General features: G+C 33.2%; 1 long non-coding RNA gene across 2 annotated transcripts; it reads left to right on the forward strand.

Annotated features, from left to right (window-relative positions):
* Positions 1–2,188: 2,188 nt before the first annotated feature.
* LOC120086961 (uncharacterized) lies at positions 2,189–6,880 on the forward strand. Of its 2 annotated transcripts, none has more exons than XR_016532231.1 (3): positions 2,189–2,473; positions 5,686–6,183; positions 6,422–6,880. It is a non-coding gene; the product is annotated as an uncharacterized LOC120086961 (long non-coding RNA). The 2 variants fall into 2 exon arrangements; XR_016532232.1 differs by having other exon boundaries at positions 5,686–5,781.
* The last annotated feature ends 4,929 nt before the right edge of the window (positions 6,881–11,809 follow it).

The raw sequence follows: 11,809 nt of genomic DNA on the forward strand, positions 1-11,809 counted from the left end.
GATATGCTTCTTGATAAGTCTTGTAAAGAGCTATCTTATTAGTACTAATTTCCTCAATTATTTTTCAATTATTTGCTTAAATTATCTATTTTGGTATGAAAATTCCAATCCTGACACAAACGAAGTTATTTTAAAGGATTTGAAGCTAATTCGAGCCAAACAACACCAAAGAATCAATTAAGAAAAAGATCCAAGATAAATTACCACTTTGCCCCTCAAGAGAAAGAATTAAACACATTTGAGTAATACTCGAAGCATCACAATGCTTCTCACAACACTAAGCTTGATGCTAGCTTGACGCTTGAAGATAGAATGCACCCATTTGCTACAAACCAGTGTAGTGTTGTAATGCTTCATCCAAATTTACAATGCTCCAAAGATTGATGAAATCGTTCGTGCACGCGCCTTGCGCAATCGAGCATCAGTGTAGTGTCAAGACCTTAGCCCAACGCTTCTCGGCCATTTTATAATTTAGGGTTGCAATGCTAGCCTTAGCGTCACGATGCTACACTTGCAGATATAAATCCATTGTTTCATTTTCAGCAGGAGGAACAAGAGAAAAATCAATTTTTTTTTTGTTGAGGGGGAGGTTAGATCGAAATTAGAGAGAAAATTACCTAAATTTGTGTTTGTATTGAGAGATTTCTTGTGAATTTTACAATTCCATTGTGAATTGCTTCATGTAATTCATCATAAAGGATCCCTTCAAGATTTCTCATCTTTATGGCTAGGTAATTCTATTTCTTGGGAATTCTTACTTCTAGGTTTAATTCTTGAGTTATTTTTGTATATTTTCTTAAATTGTCTTCATTCTTGAATGTTCTTGGGCTGAATTTGAATAGAAATTAATGGAGGATAATTGATGCTTTGATTCCATTGAATTCTTGTATCTAATTCTTGCTTGGCACTGTTGCATAATGTTGAGATAGGTTACAAAATTAAGTTTTCTTGTGTTGATTAGGAATTTTTCTGAATTTAACTCTTTAATTTCTTAATTAGAACATTCATTAAATCATTCTTGAAACTTACTCTAATTTTTTTTTGAATGGCATAATCATGATAACTCATGTCTTTAAAGCAATCTAAGAAAAAAAATGATAAATACTATATGGTAGTGTTTTTTACTTAGATTAGGGATAATTTATGTGATTCTTGTTAATTAGCTATATGGATTTTTAAAGGGTTTTCCTTATTGAATTGTGGGATGTTGAGTTTTCAAGTAATTGTTCAAAAACAATAATAAGATAAAATCTAGTAACAAGAATTCCCAAGAATCTTTTTCTATCATCTCTCTTCTAACAACATAGTAAGTTTGTTTTACAATTTGCCTATATCTTTATTTTAGTTACCTTTTACTTTCTTTACAAACAATCCACCACTCCCCCCACCCCCCCCCCCCCCAAAAAAAAAAAAAAAAAAAAATTACTATCTTTTTTAATTCAAAGGTTATTTTTGCCCAATTAATAGAGGTTCTCTTCGGATCGACCTTCTACTTCCAATTTAACGACATGTTAGTTTTAGTAGTTGAGCATTATAAATTCCATTTGTTTGGGTAAGATAGAATTAATGACACCTATTTTGCACCGATCACTTATTTCTTTCAGTGTTGCTCAATGCTAGTTGTAGGGTCATGACGCTTAAGGCAGTGGCATTGTGGTAAAATTTTGGTTTCCTTCAATTTTATTGATTTCTTGCTTCTTTTTAGTCCAAATATCTTGCAGTGACTTCATAATGCTCCTGGGACTAATTTACATATAAAATAGACAATAAAAGAAAACAAATAACATAAATTCGAGGAATTTATCATTAGAAACATAGCTCTTTTCAAGACCTATCAATGACTCAACATCACAAACTCAATAAGCCTTCTATTTTTGGGGTAAGACCAAGTAGATAGCTGGGGACATAGTAAAAAACAACATTACAATGATTACAATGATTTGCGTTAAAGATCGAAGAGATGTAAGAACAACATTACAACGATTTGGGTTGGATTTAACTTTCAAAACATTCTTCACAGTAGGGAATTTTATCTTTTATTGTAATTAAACTCAAGAAGCCTTGAGCGATTCTCACGTTTATGAAACCTATGTAACTTGTAGCAGTAGGGTCTTTATGACCTCTTTTTCCATGAAAGTGACAAATCTATTGCATTCTATTCAAATAATTATTGTTTTGAAATTTCTTTGTGGTAGGACTTTCAGGCTAATTTTTTTTTCAAGGCTCTTGCTCTTTGACAAAAAAAAAAAAAAAAAAAAGATTGTTTCCCTTTGTTTGAATATTGTCTTCCTTTTGAAGAGCTTGAACCAGTGAACCCAATGCCATGAACATCCCTAGATGGCTTACTTTCAGAGAGGACTGTTTCAAAGTGATCCATTCCTGAATTTATAATCGTTACAGATTTACAAAACGACTCTTTCTCAACTCCAACTTTATTGAGTTTACACTTCAACTCAAAGATAACAGACATGAGGTGAGTTTTATCACCAATAAGTGATTTTATCCTTCTATTCTAAACATCAAGAGTTTTAGCATCCTCACATTTCTGCTTGTAAAGATCATGATAGGTAAATGTAATTGATGAGTCATGAGTTTCATCATCACAACCTGTTGTAGTGAATTCATCTATGAGTTGTTTGTATTCAAAACTGTAAGATAGGATGTAACTGATAAAAGCCTTGAAATTTTCTTTTGGATCACTATTGCCATCAGACTCTTCATTTGAAGAGGTAATGACATAATTCTTATTTTTTCGCTTAAGAAATTTTTGGCATTCTAACTGATAGTGACCAAGTCCTTCACATTCTCTACATCTAAACAACTTTTCTTTAATTGTATCATTCCCTCCTTGTTTGTCTGAGTCATTCTTATAACGTTGAGATATTTGAATAGTTTACCCGGAATTGTTGCCATTCTTCAAAATTCTTATAGAATAGAAGCCAAACTTCTTCTCAAATTTCTTAAACACACGGGAAAACTATTTTGATAATAAGGAGATTGCATTAGCAAGACTTTCTTCAAGTTCCTCTCTTGATTCAAATGAATGTTTGTCGATTGAAGACTGTAAAGTAATTCTCATGTTTCTCTTCCCAAGTCTGTCACTAAGAGACATTTCAAAGGTGAGTAATGACCCAAAAAGATCACCAACTTTCATAGTGGAGATATCCTAGGCTTCTTCTATAGTAGTTACCTTTACGTCAAATCTCTTTGGTAGAGATATGAGAATTTTGTATAAGCTTTTCTTCAGGAATCTTCTCTCCCAGAGCAAATGATTCATTTGTAATGTCAAGTAATCTAACATTAAACCCTGCAATAGTCGTAGCTAACAGTTGTAATGTCAAGCAAATGATTCATTCGAATTTCATAGCTAATAGTTGTAATCAAGACATCTTAACTTTGGATGTTCCTTCATGAGCAACAACAAGAATATTCCAACCTTCCTTGGAAGACGCGTAGGTGTTAATCAAGCGAAAAAGGTTTTTGTCAACACCATTAAATATGGAAATTCAAAGCTTACAGTTTTCAAGGGAAACATCATCGTCCTCCTTTGTTCACTCAACTTCAGGCCTGAGTTTTAGTTCACCTTTCTCATTAGAAACCTGGGGATGTGACCATCCAATGAAAATAGTCTTCCAAGATTTATTGTCTAAAGAATTCAGGAAAGCATTCATTCTCACTACCAATATGCATAGTTGGTTCCATCTAGTATAGGTGGATGAGCAGTAGAGCCTCTTTCTTTTATTTCTTCCATTAGAATAATAAAGGATCATAACACTAGAGATAATGGTGACCTACTTTGATACCAATTGAGAAAATGATAAAGAGCTATCTAATGTAATAGATGCACTATTACAAAGATTCTCATACAACTTTATCACTCAACTAATAACCTAGGCTCATCTTGAGTATGGGACTCCTTTTTACGTCGTCTCAAGCTCCCCCTAAGTTGTATTATCAGTGAAGCAAATCTTAGGCTCCCTCTAAGACCAAGATTCTCTCTCTATAAGGCTTGAGCTCCCCTCAAGTCGTGAGACCCCTTCTCTCTTATATTGTATCTTTCCTTCTAAAAACAAAGTCCTGTTTGTTCGAATGGCTTATGCTCCCCCTAAGCTTGTGGATCTCTTCTAAAAGGATCTTCTTGCACATGATGTGAGGAATACATAGTACATCTTCAAGAAACTAAACTTTATCAATATACAACACTACTGACAGAATACACTGAATTGTTTTTCAAGAATAAGCTTCATACAAAAATAAAACGACTAGGCATCACGAAAGACAAAGAGTCCTTTAAATACGATCAACGAAAGCACAATGGGAAACCTTAACTTCAATAGCAATCACTAATTGAAAATGGAAAAGATATTGACAGAAAAAGACAACAAACGAAACCACCAATAAGGAAAGTATTTTGTAGAATCAGCATTACCGTAGACATTCTTCTTCCTGAAACAACCAATGTAGAAACATATTTCATAACATCTGGAATGCTTAAAGAAATATTGTCAATCACACAAACTCTAATAATTATCAACTCAATTTGGAATTTCAGATTTCAATCATTAATTTTTACAGACCTTTCTTCAAAATTAGAAACATATGATGAAAATGTTTATCAAACTAAATTTCAACGTCTCGTTTGGTACCATTTGGGTTTTTAAATTTATTCCCTCTCTAAAATTTTTACAATGATTTTCATATTTCTTAAGTAAAATAGTTGAATTCGTAGTCAAATTTTAAATTCCAAAAACAAGTTTTGAAGAACTATTTTTTTTTTTCAAAACTTAGTTTAGTTTTTTAAAATGTCAGTAAAAGTATATAACCAAACAAGAAATTTAGAAAATGATTGAGATGATTGTAGGCTTAAATTTGAAAAACTAAAGCCTCATTTGGTAACCATTTGGTTTTATGTTTTTTTGTTTTTGAAATTTAAGTTTATAAACACTATTTTTATCTCTAAATTTATTCCTTTTTTATCTACTTTTACCAATGGTTTAAAAAACCAAGCCAAAATTTGAAAATTTTAAAAAAAGTAGCTTTTAAAAATGTGTTTTTGTTTTTGAAATTAGGCTAAGAATTAAACCATTATATTAATGAAAAATATAAATCCTTATAAAAATTAAGAGAAAATAAGCTTAATTTTCAAAAACCCTAAAATTAAAAACTAAATTGTTATGAAACTTGACCTAAATAGTTATCAAACTAGATTTAGAAACATATGTACGGATATATATACAATAAGCCTTTCAATCTTTCATCTTCAAATAGACATACATACATACATACATATATATATATATATATATATATATATCTTCATTTAAGAAAAAAAAATTACAATTATATTTCATTCAGTTTGTGCGCGGATTTAAAAAAAAATGACAATTGTAAATAATAATTTCACCAATCATATATTTTGGTTAAATAACATCTCAAAGGAAAAAACGTCTAACTAACAAATATATATTTACATTTTTTTAGTGTAACACATGTTTTGAGATTTTATAACTAGATGAAAAGTTGACTGCAGTTTGAAAGCCAAAGTTCTGAAATTGAAATCTAAGCACATAATATATAAGCTAAGAATGGAAATGATAAAGAAAGAAAGAAAAGAATCTGTCTTTAATTATATTATATCTGGTTCATGATCTGTATTCATATAGTTAATAATGTTTACTGTTTTAGTGCATCAGCTTGATGAAGATGATGCATTAGGAAAGAGTGAAGAAAAGGGAGAAATGAAAGATTGCATAACCAACCTACATTCCTTCTTTCATACTTGTGAGTATGAACCTTCCAAATCCATAGCTATATTTTTTACTGCTGTCGTTATTAGTAATAACAATATCGTCATTAGTTCTTTTAAATTTAGTATATGCTTTTATAATATGAATTAGATTTGACAAAATAAATATACCTCAACTAAGAGTTAGATACGTTCATAAAATATGTTCATGCATTTAAGTTATGGGAGTTTATATGTTTATTGTGTTTAATTAAATATCTATATGGGAGTTTATAGGTCGTTGTTCCCAACACAAGAGTCCGCTCAAGGTCTCTTTTCCTCTTTTAAGTATTCAGCTGATTTTACCTCAATTGGAGACAGCCTTTGGGGGTACTTTTCCCTTTAGGGATGTGCTAGCTTGGTGGGTCTTATCGGCTAAGGCCAAATATCACACCAAGGTGAATTAGCTCATATAACAATTTTTTCTCATTTCTAGTCAAGTTAAGACGATCTAGTTTAAGCAAGAAGAAAGAACAAGTTTGGAAAATTATTGTTTATAACCTAGAAATGTTTTGGTTTCAAAATTAAGGGCACTTTCTATTTTTAACCTAGAAAAGTTTTTTCCTTTAAAAAATGTTAGAGGTCTCGTGTTTGCTATATTTGTGTAAGAATGTTTGGACTTTGTCCTTTGAGCAGTTTCACTGGTATCTCTCTAGTGTTTGTTGGGTTTCTTCTGTCTCCCTATGCGTTGGTATTCAGCAAGGCGTGTCATTTGCCCTTGAAGCTGGAGTAGAAAGCATTGTGGGCAGTCAAGAAGCTGAATTTTGATTTAAAGAAAGCAGGGGAAGCACGTTAAAAAGAATGGAATGCCCTAGTTTATTGTATTCATATGTTTATTGTACTCATATATAATATTCATTTCTCATAGTTAAATTCAACATCTTTTGATCCTACTAGGAATTTTAGTCCAAGTGGGAGTTTGTTGGATTTGGTTATTTTGCCTTAAAAAATATTAGCCAAAGAGGAAGTTTGTTAGAGTTTTGTTATTGGCTGTATATTGGTTTAAGGTTGATAGTTTTGATTTTGTGAATGATGTGATGTTGTTATAAAGTTGTTACATAAGATATCATAGAAGATGTCATTCATGCTGATTTATTTTTTTCCTTATCTGGAGAATTCTGTAGATTTATTGTTATGAATTATTTATTTGTTTATTCTCTGTAGAGTTTGAATGAGTTTATTTTCCTATTCTACATTGTGTACATTTAAGACCAAGTTGTGTTCTTTTTAGGATTGTTGCTTTTACATTGTTTTGTGGAAACCTTTTTTGATTTTGGTGGTGGCTGAATGTTACAACTTTCATTATGAGTTATCATTGATCTTAAAGTTGTTCTTGTAATTCATCATTGAAATTTTTGCTAAAAGAATATTGTCTCGATCTTAGAGGAGCCTAAAACTTCAACATTTGAGAAGAGATTTTTTATTTTATGGGGAGCCTAAGACATCGTTATTCATGAAGGATTTTTCGAATAAACATAGGGGTAGCCTAAGAACGTTAAAGATGATGGAATCTCACACTTAAGAGGAGCCTAGATTTCATTGAGGGGGAGTTTCAGACTTAGGGGAAGCCTAAGTGACTGTTCTTTAAGTTGGACTATTCGAGTGTCCCTATAATTTATCATATGGAATTTGTGGTCTAATTCCGAACCAAATAATTTAATCGTATCCACTAAAGTGTAGTAGTTGCAGCACGGGTCGAACATAGAGAGCCTACAAATTTCTCAAATAAATGGTTTGCAGCCCTAGAGTAACTGATGGGGGAACGAGGGGTTTGGTATTGTTTTACTGCAAATAAAATTGAATTGCATAAAATAAAAAGCATAAAGTAAGAGTTGAAATTCTATATGAGAGAGCCTAGCTTGGGTTGTAACAGAGTTTCCCTATTCAAAATATATCTCCATCGAATTCTCATTACCGAATTTAAATAATTGTTTACACCTGACAAATTTAATTAGAAAAACTAATTCAATTATCCTAAATAACTAATTAGTCCAAATTGATTAGATGAAAAGCATACAAATAAAGTTGTTCTAATTGCATTAAGAACTAAGGAACGCTAGATGGAATATTTAACTTTGAAGCGCCTAGTTAAATATTCATTTGGTTCAATTCTAAGTTGGTTAGAACAATACTAATCTAATATGATTCGCAAGCTAACTTAATCTATTGCTTCTTTGGATTAATATATAATCAAATGTCACGCATCATATATTAATTAAAGCAATCATCATAAATCCTTAAGCGTACGTGTTACACCCCATCCCAAGCTTATATCTTAAACTCAGAATGAGGTGTGAAAGCAGTAGACACTACCCTTTTGTATATCAACCTTCTAAAAACTTGTTTTCCAACTACAATTCATAGTTGAGTTATCTCATTAAGAAACATTTTATGCAAGTCGTCATCGTTTAACAAGTAATAAATACAAACCATACAATGTTTCTAAACATTTCTATTACAACTGTCGAGATGAGATGATTTTCTCAATCATTATGTCGACTGGTTCTAAGCACAAGCCATCATCTTCTTCCTGGTACCTTGGGGGGGGAGGGGTGAATTAAGAAAAAAATTGGAAAACGTGAGCTAAAAGGCTCAGTGAGTGGTAAGTTTGAATTAAAATAGTATTTGCTTTCGAAAACATTTTTGGGAAGATAATATCATAGCAAGTCATTGTGGAAATTCCATTTTTCGTACGATTAGTGGTAACTGAGACGAAGTTGGCATGATCACATGTTCTTCCAAATATGCAACAAATCATCCATAACTTGGTTTAAGGAAACAATTTTCAATATCCCAAATAACCTGCCGAATTTGGACATGTTGACAATTCCCTCTAGACATACTCGGGAACGATGAAAATCTCAGCCAGATACATTGACAATCCCAGCCAAACGTCCACGAAGTATGCTAACAATATTCTAGGCATAATTTCCAGTATCCAATCAAACCAATGAAAAACAAGCATCCAAATGAACCATAGACAAAACAGTCATCCAGTTAAAGAATGGTAAACCAGTAGTTAAAATCCAAGAAAACATATTTTCGTATCATGTCAAGTTTTCAAAACTATACATATATATTATTGTATATGTATAAATACATTCAAAAAATCAAATTAAATCACTCACCGTTCTAGGGTCTATTTCCTCCAAAGTTCTAAATGCCATTATTTTCCCTGTATTAACCAAGTAATTGTTTAGATTCCCATGCTTATGGTTAACCATAGTCTTGAAACAATTCAAATTTGGTTTATTAACCCTAAAATTCCTAAAAAAAAAATCCTTTGAACTAGAAAAAGACCGTTGATGCCGCAAGGTTGACTTTTCTGCACAGTTGGGTGCAAGGGTTGACCTTCCCTACAATGTTGGGTGCATGGTTTGACAAATAGCTTGTTGTTGATGCAAGACAACTCCACCTACCACAATGTTGGGCACATGGATGTTGTTTATGATGCCAAGATTGTGCCAACTTCCTCCAATCACATTTTTATCACTCTCTTTCTAAAAGAATTTTGAGTTGTAAGGTGAAAGAGAAATCCCTGAAGGTATTTATATGCTCTTTCCCTTTATCCTCGTCATGCTTCCTCTCCACCATCGTGTGACACCTCCACCTTCCAAACTTTTTGAGTGTAAACACCATTGTAGGCCACCTTCTACTTCCCTGCCACCACCAACTTTCATGTAAAGCATGTTGTGTCCATCACCGACAAGGCCAATGCATGCCACCCTTTAATGTGGCCAACTCTTATTTTGCATGCCCAACTTTGCATCTCCATCTTCCACCTCGTACTTAAACTAACCAAACTTCACCTTATTTAGCCACACTTCTCCCTTTTTTACAAATAATTCAATTTCTTTACCATGGGCGCATGGCTTCGTTTGGGGTGCATGGTCCCTCCATCCATGCGCCCAAATCCCTCATATTTTCCATTTTTGGATCTAACTTCCTTTTTATTACACCATGACTTCCCTTGATTATGTATAGAAGGTTCAACAAGGCACGATATGCGTCGATCCACTCCCCTCTGCGCCCATCTTTAGTTTTTTCCTAGGGTTTCTCTAGTTTTTATGTCCTATGTTGTCAATTACTTAGCCATACTTCTTCCTTCAACATCCTATTTGCCTCTAATCTTGTAAAACCTTTCGCCAATCTCATGTTCACTCAAGGGGTATATGATGTTAGGATCTACTAGCATGTAATGGAAGAAAACAAAATCAATAAGCACTCTAGTTACATTTAATTTGAGTTCTAAAAATATGATTAAACAGAAACTTAAGAAGAGGGTTTCTAAACTACATACCTTTGATGAATTCTCCCAATTCCAAGCTGCTCTTTGATGACTTGATAATTGGAGTGCTGTGTATGCATGATAATGCGCTACAAGCTCATGTTGCCATAAACTTGTAAAGGGAAAATGAATGTTCTGCTATGTGATTGCTCATGCATACTTTATGCAATACTACTTCTAGATGTATGAATTATTAATGAAATGCTTGTAGTATGCTATGCGTTGTCACAAGTTTCCTTGCGCTAAAACCAAGTATAATTTCAATGTAAGTTTCTCGAAGTGATCGAAGGTCGAATATAGGGATTGCTTAGTTAATGCATTACATTCGTGATATATGTGACCGGGGGTTTTACAATTAATTGAAAGATTGGTTTGTATAGGAAATTAAAGTGCGATAAAGTAAAATTGTGTGGTAAAATAAAGTTGCGATAATAAAGTAAAGTGCGATAAAAGTAAACCTAAGCTACTATGATACAAGATATAGGATACTGATACATAATACTGAGTTTGAGACTGACTGTGAAGATTATACAAAGGATCATGTTATGTGGTGGCAAGTCTTATGTATGAATCAAAAATAGAAAGGATAACTAGTATAAACATTGCAAGTTCTTAATTGCGTTAAAGATATATCTACGGTTCCGCTTTCCCTTGGTGTACACCTCTCAATGATCGGCCGCATTCCCACATCTCTGTGGTGAAACAAGGATGAACGTAATGAACACAAGGTTGCTTCTATCCCTAGAAGTACTACTCGCTTTAATTAACGCATTCTTCCAACCTTCACTCGACAGGAGAAATGGCATCTTCACTTCTGCTCTCACAAGTGAAGATGTCGTCTAGCATGCTTTAGCTAAATGTATTTATTTCCTTAGCACAGATTAATTTACTTGTTAGATTCATGCTAATTATCAAGGGATTAAGAAACATCATGGAGAAAACGATTCATGGAAGAATGGAAATAGAAAAAAAAATGGAGATGAAAATGATCATGACATTCAATACTAAGAGTCTGATACATGGTGTGAATGATAGACTAAGAAGATGAATACAATTGATGAATAAGAGATAGAAACAAATACAGAAGAGTGCCAACGTCTTGATACAGATCTAGATGGTGGATTTGCTTGTCGGCATATGGAATGAATGGAAAGAAGAGCTTCCCTCTCAGGCTTGCTTGTTTGGTAGAAGTGACCTTGGTACAGAGCTCCAATGGCGGGATAGAAAGGATTTTCCCTGAGACTTACCTCTCGGCCTTGTCTCTTAATTCTTTCCAGATCTTCTCCGATTAGGCACTCAGAGCAGTCTCTCTCTCACTATACAAATATCAAAATATGCACGTATCAATTATATCTTGTAATGGAATTGAAGAGGCTATTTATAGGCTCAGCTTTGAATCTTGCAGTGCGGATCCCACTTTATTGTTAATGCAGCTCAGAAAATAGTGGAATGAATATTCCTTTTGTTACGCAATCAATTCCGTCAAAAATGCACAAGGGTCAACTGTACACGTGTTTGAATCCTTTGCAATTGCGTTGCTCATTTTCATCTTCGATCGTGTGCCCGCATGCGATGTTGTTTTTTATTACTGCATGGAGTTGAAGTTAAACTCTTGATCGACTGTCGCATGCGCCATCATTGCGTTGATCGTCTCTTCATTATTGATTGACAGGCGCAATGCGACAGAGATGTGTTGTTCAGTTTCTCTTGAGCCATGAACACATGTGGTGACTTGA

Source organism: Benincasa hispida, chromosome 9, assembly GCF_027475165.1.
Source record: "Benincasa hispida cultivar pf3 chromosome 9, pf3_genome.v1.1, whole genome shotgun sequence".
Taxonomy (NCBI): Eukaryota; Viridiplantae; Streptophyta; class Magnoliopsida; order Cucurbitales; family Cucurbitaceae; genus Benincasa; species Benincasa hispida.